At 32.4% G+C, this 7,500-nt stretch overlaps 1 protein-coding gene across 1 annotated transcript in view; it reads right to left on the bottom strand.

Annotated features, from left to right (window-relative positions):
* Window positions 1-7,500, bottom strand: part of LOC125030646 — a 367,833-nt gene that overhangs the window by 95,723 nt on the left and 264,610 nt on the right. The window lies entirely within an intron of this gene.

Raw genomic sequence — 7,500 nt, 5'->3', positions numbered from 1 at the left:
CTTTCTCTTTCTTTCTTTCTTCCTTTCTCTTCTTTCTCTCCCTTTCTCTTTCCTCTTTCTTTCTTTCTCTTCTTTCTCTCCCTTTCTCTTCTTTCTTTCTCTCCCTTTCTCTTTCTTTCTTTCTTCCTTTCTCTTCTTTCTCTCCCTTTCTCTTTCCTCTTTCTTTCTTTCTCTTCTTTCTCTCCCTTTCTCTTCTTTCTTTCTTTCTTTCTTTCTCTCCCTTTCTCTTTCTTCTTTCTTTATTTCTCTTCTTTCCCTCGCCTTTCTCTTCTTTCTTTCTTTATCTCCCTTTCTCTTTCTTTCTTTCTTCCTTTCTCTTCTTTCTCTCCCTTTCTCTTTCCTCTTTCTTTCTTTCTCTTCTTTCTCTCCCTTTATCTCCTTTATTTCTTTATTTATCTTCTTTCTCTCCCTTTCTCTTCTTTCTTTCTTTCTTTCTTTCTTTCTCTTCTTTCTCTCCCTTTCTCTTTCTTTTTTTATTTATCTTCTTTCTCTCCCTTTCTCTTTCTTCTTTCTTTCTTTCTCTCCCTTTCTCTTTCTTTTTTTCTTTCTTTCTCTCCCTTTCTTTTTTTTCTTTCTTTTCTTATCTCCCTTTCTCTTTCTTTTTTCTTTCTTTCTTTCTCTTCATCCTCTCCCTTTCTCTTCTTTCTTTCTTCCTTTCTTTCTCTTCTTTCTCCCTTTCGCTTCTTTCTTTCTTTCTCTTCTTTCTCTCCCTTTCTCTTCTTTCTTTCTCTTCTCCCTACCCCTTTCTCTTCTTTATTTCTTTTTTTCTCTTCTTTGTCTCCCTTTCTCTTCTTTCTTTCTTTCTTTCTTTCTAATTTTTATCTTCTTTCTCTTCCATTCTCTTCTTTCTTTCTTTCTCTTCTTTCTCTTCTTTCTCTTCCTTTCTCTTCTTTCTTTCTTTCTCTTCTTTCTCTCCATTTCTCTTCTTTTTTTCTTTCTCTTCTTTCTCTCCCTTTCTTTTCTTTCTTTCCTTCTTTCTCTTCTTTCTCTTCCTTTCTCTTCTTTTTTTTCTCTTCTTTCTCTCCCTTTCTCTTCGTTCCTTCCTTCTTTCTCTTCTTACTCTCCCTTTCTCTTTTTTCTTTCCTTCATTCTCTTCGTTCTCTCTCTTTCTCTTCACTTTTTTTTCTCTTCTTTTTCTCCTTTTTCTTCTTCCCTTCTTTCTTTCTTTTCTCTTCCATTTTCTCTTTTCAAATTCTTCCGGTATTCATTGTTTTGCTGTTGTCCTTCTCTTCTTTTTCTCTGATTTCTTCTTATCTTCTTGTTTTTCTTCTTGTTTCTGTTTATTTTCACGGACACATATTTGTACACAAAGACACACACACATAAGCAAATACACATGTGTGTCTGTTTGTGTGCGTGTGTTTGTGCATGTGTGTGTGTTTGTGTGTGTGTGTGTGTGTGTGTGTGTGTGTGTGTGTGTGTGTGTGTGTGTGTGTGTGTGTGTTTGTGTGAGTGAGTGTGTACTTGTGTGTGTGGGTTGTGATAATAGAGTGAGTTGTTAGTGCCATGTTGTGATGCCATTACATACGGATTATGATGCCAGTATTATCGTACGTATATAGTGGTAATTATGTGATTATATTATACACACTCCCTTTTGTGGGATATGTTATACCATGTGAAATATAGAAGATTACGTTTAGTTTATATTGATGTGTAGCATATCACCTATGTGAAAGAGTGAGATTCTCTGTACGATTTATAGAGTACAACATTTTATTTTGTCTCTGTAGTCACATGTCTGGCAGTAAACACTCGCAGAAGGAGCCTGGCGCGTAGGGCAGAGGAACAGGAAGAGTTCCGTATTTATTTTGTCAGAGCTGATCTCCAATGAACCTACTTTAATTTTCATCGGTGTTTTCTTCACCTTCAAGCATCATAGAAAAACACCAAGCAAACGTAGAAGACGAACAGTGTGTACGAACGATCGTGTAAGATTTATTCAATTAGTTATCACACAGTGGCCACAGGATATCCTCTGCCAGCCTATTAGCATGGTCTACGATGCTGTAATAAACTACATTCCTTTTTGAACGCAAGGCCCGGAATTTTTACCGACGATGGCTCTATTCGATAAAGTCTATCCATCATTCGCGCATCATCTCACACGCCTCATCCTCCTTCTACACCTCCTCCTCCTCTTCCTTAATCTTTATGTTCCTTCACTATTCCTCCTTCCTCCCCCTCTTCCTTCTTCCTTTTCTACCTACACCTTTATTCCTTCTTCCCCTCCTCCTCCTCCTCCCTCTTTATTCCTCCTATTCCCTTCTCAGTCTTCCATAATGCTCCTATTCCTCCTCCTCTATTCCTCCTCCCTCTTCGCTCCCTCTCCTTTTCCTAGTCCCCTATTCTTCCTCCTATTCCCTCATCCCTCTTCATTTCTCTTATTCCCTCCTCCCTCTTCCTTAATCATTCTGTTCTTTCCTCCCTCTTCAATTCTCATATTCTCTCCTCCCTCTTCATTTCTCATATTCTCTCCTCCCTCTTCCTTAATCCTTCTGTTCCCCCTCTTCTATCCCCCCTCCTATTCTCTCCTCCCTCTTCCTCCTTCCATCACCCTTCTTCCATCAATGCACCCCGACCCCCGCCCCCACCTCCACCCCCACCCCTATCTCACCCTCATGTCTTGACTTTATACCCTAAGGTTCCACGGGTGCTATGTCATGCAAAGCTATTACATTATCAATAGTTTATGCAACACTAAAACCTCGTCCCATTATGCGAGAATGGGTACTTTACGTCCATCCCCCGCCCCTCTCCTTCCTTCTCCTCCCCTTCCTTCTCCTCCCTTCCCTTCCCCACCCTTCCCCTCCCTGTCCCTCCATTTCCCTCTCCTCCTAACAACTCCTTCCGAGCCCTGAAACCTCCTTAGTCTAAACAAAAACGAGTTGCAAAATGAAAAATGAACAAAATGAACACTTTAATCATTTTTTCCCCATTTTTTTACCCTTTTTTCATAATTTTCCCATTTCCTCCCCAATTTCTTACTTTCAACCCATGGAATTCATTCAGATTTTGTCGCGAGAATACATTTACGCCCGCTAAGGATATAATCAAAGGACCGCATCTGCCTGCGTCGCCAAGTCTTCATTCATCCCACGTCTTACGGTTCATTCACGAGAAGGTGAAGGAGAAACGAAGAGAAGAATAAATTACAAAGCGAAGGCTGGAAGGAGAAAGAATGCGAGAGAAAAAAAGAGGGAATGGGAGTAAAGAATGAGTGAGAGAAATGAGAGGCTAAAAGTGTACGTGATTGTGTGTAAAGAAAGAAGAAATAAAATGAAAGAAGACGAGGGAGATAAGAGAAGAAAACTAAAAAAATAAAGGAAAAGAGGAGAGAGAGAAAATAAAGAACAAGGCTAAAAATGAAAAACAATTATCAGTGATAATTAATATCATGATATTAGTGATATTAATGTAAACTAAAAAGGGTGGAAGTGTAAGCACTGATGATAATAACAGTAATAATGATATTGAAGTAACAACAATAGCGACATTATTAAAGGCAATAAGGATAATGCTACTAGAAATATTAATCTTCCTAGTAATATTAATACTGATAATGGTGATGATAATAAAAATAACCATACTGAAAATTATAACAAGAATGGCAATATTGAAGATAACGATAATAATTATAACAGCCATAATGAAGAAAATAAGGATGATGATATTGATGATAACAAGAACATTAAAGATCAAAGGAATAAAATACAAACTTGCAAGAGGATATATATATATATATATATATATATATATATATATATATATATATATATATATATATATATATATATATATACATATGTGCACATGTGTGTATATGTATATATATATATATATATATATATATATATATATATATAAATATATATATATATATATATATATATATATATATATATATATATATGTATATATATATATATATATATATATATATATATATATATATATATATATATATATATTTATACACATACGCATACATGCATACACACATACACACACACACACACACACACACACACACACACACACACACACACACCTATATATATATTTGTGTGTGTGTGTGTGTATGTGTGTGTGTATACAAAAGGTAGGAGAGTAGGAGAGACAGACCGACAGACAAAAGATATACAGATGCAGACAAACAGGGAGAGGATAAAGTGAGGCAAAGGATGAGGGTGAGTGCAGCGGTTCCCTCCGATTCTCGGGGACTGTCCAGTGGTCTCACATACCCGTGGCACAAAATTCGTAAATGATTTTGAGAGGTAGAAATTTCACAGTCGCTGCATTTACCCGAAGCTTCCTAAACCTGGCTAGCTTCGCAACCCCACCCCCAACCCTCCCCTCATTCTCCTGCTCTCTTCCCCTCCTTTGTTTAGGGCTGGAACAGATTGGCTTTATATATACATACACACAAACACACACACACACACATATATATATATATATATATATATATATATATATATATATATATATATATATATATATATATATATATATATGTTTATATGTGTGTGTGTGTGTGTGCTACTCCCATTATTAATATCATCATCATTATTATTATCATCATTATTATGATAATAATAAAATAGTAATAATGATATCTATCATTATTATCTTTTTCCTTATTATAATCATGGTTATTATAATTTTTATTATCATTATCATTATCATTATCAAGTCTATTATTATCGTTATTATCATTATGATTATTATTTTCATTATTATCATTATGATTATTATTATCATTCTTACTATGATGATTATTATTATCATTATTACTATTATTATTGTTATCATTATCATTAATATTGTAATCACTATTTTTATTATCTTTATTGTCATTATATTATCATAATTATTATTGCTATGATTATTATTATTGTCCTTATTATAATTATTATTATTATTGTTTTTATTATTTTTTTTATTATTATTACTAGTAGTAGTAGTACAGTTGAATTATTATTATTATTATTATTATTATTATTATTATTATTATTATTATTATTATTATTATTGTTGTCATTATTATTATTATTAATGATATTTCTTTATTATTATCATCTTCATCCCTATATTTTTGACGTTGTTGTTATTAACAATATTATTGTTATTATCATTGTTATCATTATCATTACCATTATTATTATTATTATTATTATTATTGTTATTATTACTATTATTATTATTATTATTGTTATTATTAGAACTTTCATTGTTATTATCATTATTGTTATTATTACTATTATTATTATCATTATTGTTATTATTACTATTATTATTATCATTATCATTATCATTATTATTACTATTACTATTATTGTCATTATTATTATTATTATTATTATTATTATTATTTTGTTATTATCATCATTTTCATTATTATTAGAATTACTATTTTTATCATTATTGTTATTAGTATTTTTATTATTATTATTATTATCATTATTATTATTATTATCATCATCAACATTTTTATTATCGTTTAGTTGTTGTTGCTGCTGTTGTAGTTATTTTCATTATCATCATTATCATTATTATCATTGTTATGATTACTACCATTACTATTATCATTATCATTGTTATCATTATTATTTATATTATTATTATTATTATCGTTATTAATCATTATTATTGTTATCATTATTATCATTATCATCATTATCATTATTACTGTTATTGTTATAATTATTATCTTTATTATCATTATCATTATTACTGTTATCACTATAAGTAATTTAATTATCATTGCTAGTAGTAGCGGTAGTAGTAGCATCATTATTGTCATTATCATTGTTATTACTGTCATTATCATTGCTGTTATTGTTATTTTATTTTTTTCGTCAACATTATCATCACCATTCATATTATCGTTATCATTATCGTTACAATTAGTAGTAGCAAATGAAATAAAAGTAATAGTCTTAATATCATCATCATTTTTACCATTAATATCAGCATATTACTACTAATAATACCATTGCTATTTATATTTTTATATTGAACATTTTCTATATCACTGTTATCATCACCACTATCACCCGCATCACCTTTACTTTTCTCACCCATCCACATAAATTCCAGCCCATCTGTTTCACTTCTTTCCAAGACAGGATAAGAATCTTGCCTCTAACCGTAAAAAAATGAACATTAACAATACTCGTCATCATCAGCGTTGGTCAATACCAGTCATTAGTCACCATCACGAGCACTCTCAACCATACCTGGTGCATCCGGCTAAAGGCAATCCATCAACTTACTCACCATGGCCAGAACTCCATTTGTCTCTCTCTATCTGCATCAGTATGAAGTCATTGGCGAGAGTTATTTCTTTAAACACCGCAGTACTTTTTACGCTAATGTTTATATATATATATATATATATATATACTCTTTTCTGCGTTTGTGTGTGTGTTTTGTGTGTGGTTTTATTTGATTTATTGTCTTATAAGGATTTCATTTTCAGAAATATGAAATTATTATTTTTTTTTTCCTTCTTTTGTTATATCTGAGATTTTGTTCTCGTATTTCGTCTTTTTATTAGATGTGTTTTCCATGTACTGCTTGCCTGCTATATGTTTCTACTTTTCTTCTTTCTTTCTTTCTTTCTCATTCTGTCATTCCCCCCCCCCCCCCTTCTCTCTCTGTCTGTCTCTCTCTCTCTCTCTCTCCTCTCTCTCTCTCTCTCCATCCTCACTCTCTCTCTCCTCTCATCTCTCACTCTCTCACTCTCCCTCTCTCTCTCTCTCTCTCTCTCTCTCTCTCTCTTTCTCCTCTCTCATCTTCTTATCTCCCCTACTCTTTCCCCCTTCTCCTTCCTTCTCCTTCTCCCTTTTTCCCCCTTTCCTTTCCCCCCTCCCCCTCTTTTCTCCCCCCTTTTTTTCCCTTTTTTTTTTTTTCCCCCCCTTTTTTCCTTAATTTTTAAAAAAAAAAAAACCCCCTTTTTTTTTTTTTTTTTTTTTTTTTTTTTTTTTTTTTTCCCCAAAAAAAAAATTTTTTTTTCCCTTTTTTTTTTTTTTTTTTTTAAAAAAACCCCCCCCTTTTTTCCCCCCCCCCCCCCCCCCCCTTTTTTTTTTTTTTTCCCCCCCCCTTTTTTTTCCCCCCCCCCCTTTCCCGGTTTTTCCCCCCCCTTTTTTTTTTTTTTTTTTCCCCCCCCCCCCCTTTTTTTTTTTTTTTTTTAAAAAAAAAAAACCCCCCCCCCCCCTTTTTTTCCCCCCCCCTTTTTTTTTTTTACCCCTTTTTTTTTTTTTTTTTTTTTTTTTTTTTCCCAAAAAAAATTTTTTTTTAAAAAATTTTTTCCCCCCCCCCCCCCCCCCTTTTTTTTTTTTTTCCCCCCCTTTTTTTCCCCCTTTTTTAAAAAAACCAAAAAAATTTTAAAAAAAAAAAATAAAACAAAAAAAAAATTTTTTTAAAATTTTTTTTTTTCCCCCTTTAAAAAAAAAAAGGGTTAAAAGGGGGGGGGAAAAAAAACCCTTTTAAAAC

Source organism: Penaeus chinensis, chromosome 11 (genome assembly GCF_019202785.1).
Source record: "Penaeus chinensis breed Huanghai No. 1 chromosome 11, ASM1920278v2, whole genome shotgun sequence".
NCBI classification, from domain to species: domain Eukaryota; kingdom Metazoa; phylum Arthropoda; class Malacostraca; order Decapoda; family Penaeidae; genus Penaeus; species Penaeus chinensis.
The sequence above is the reverse complement of the archived record's forward strand: the minus strand, read 5'-3'. Positions and strand labels throughout refer to the sequence as shown.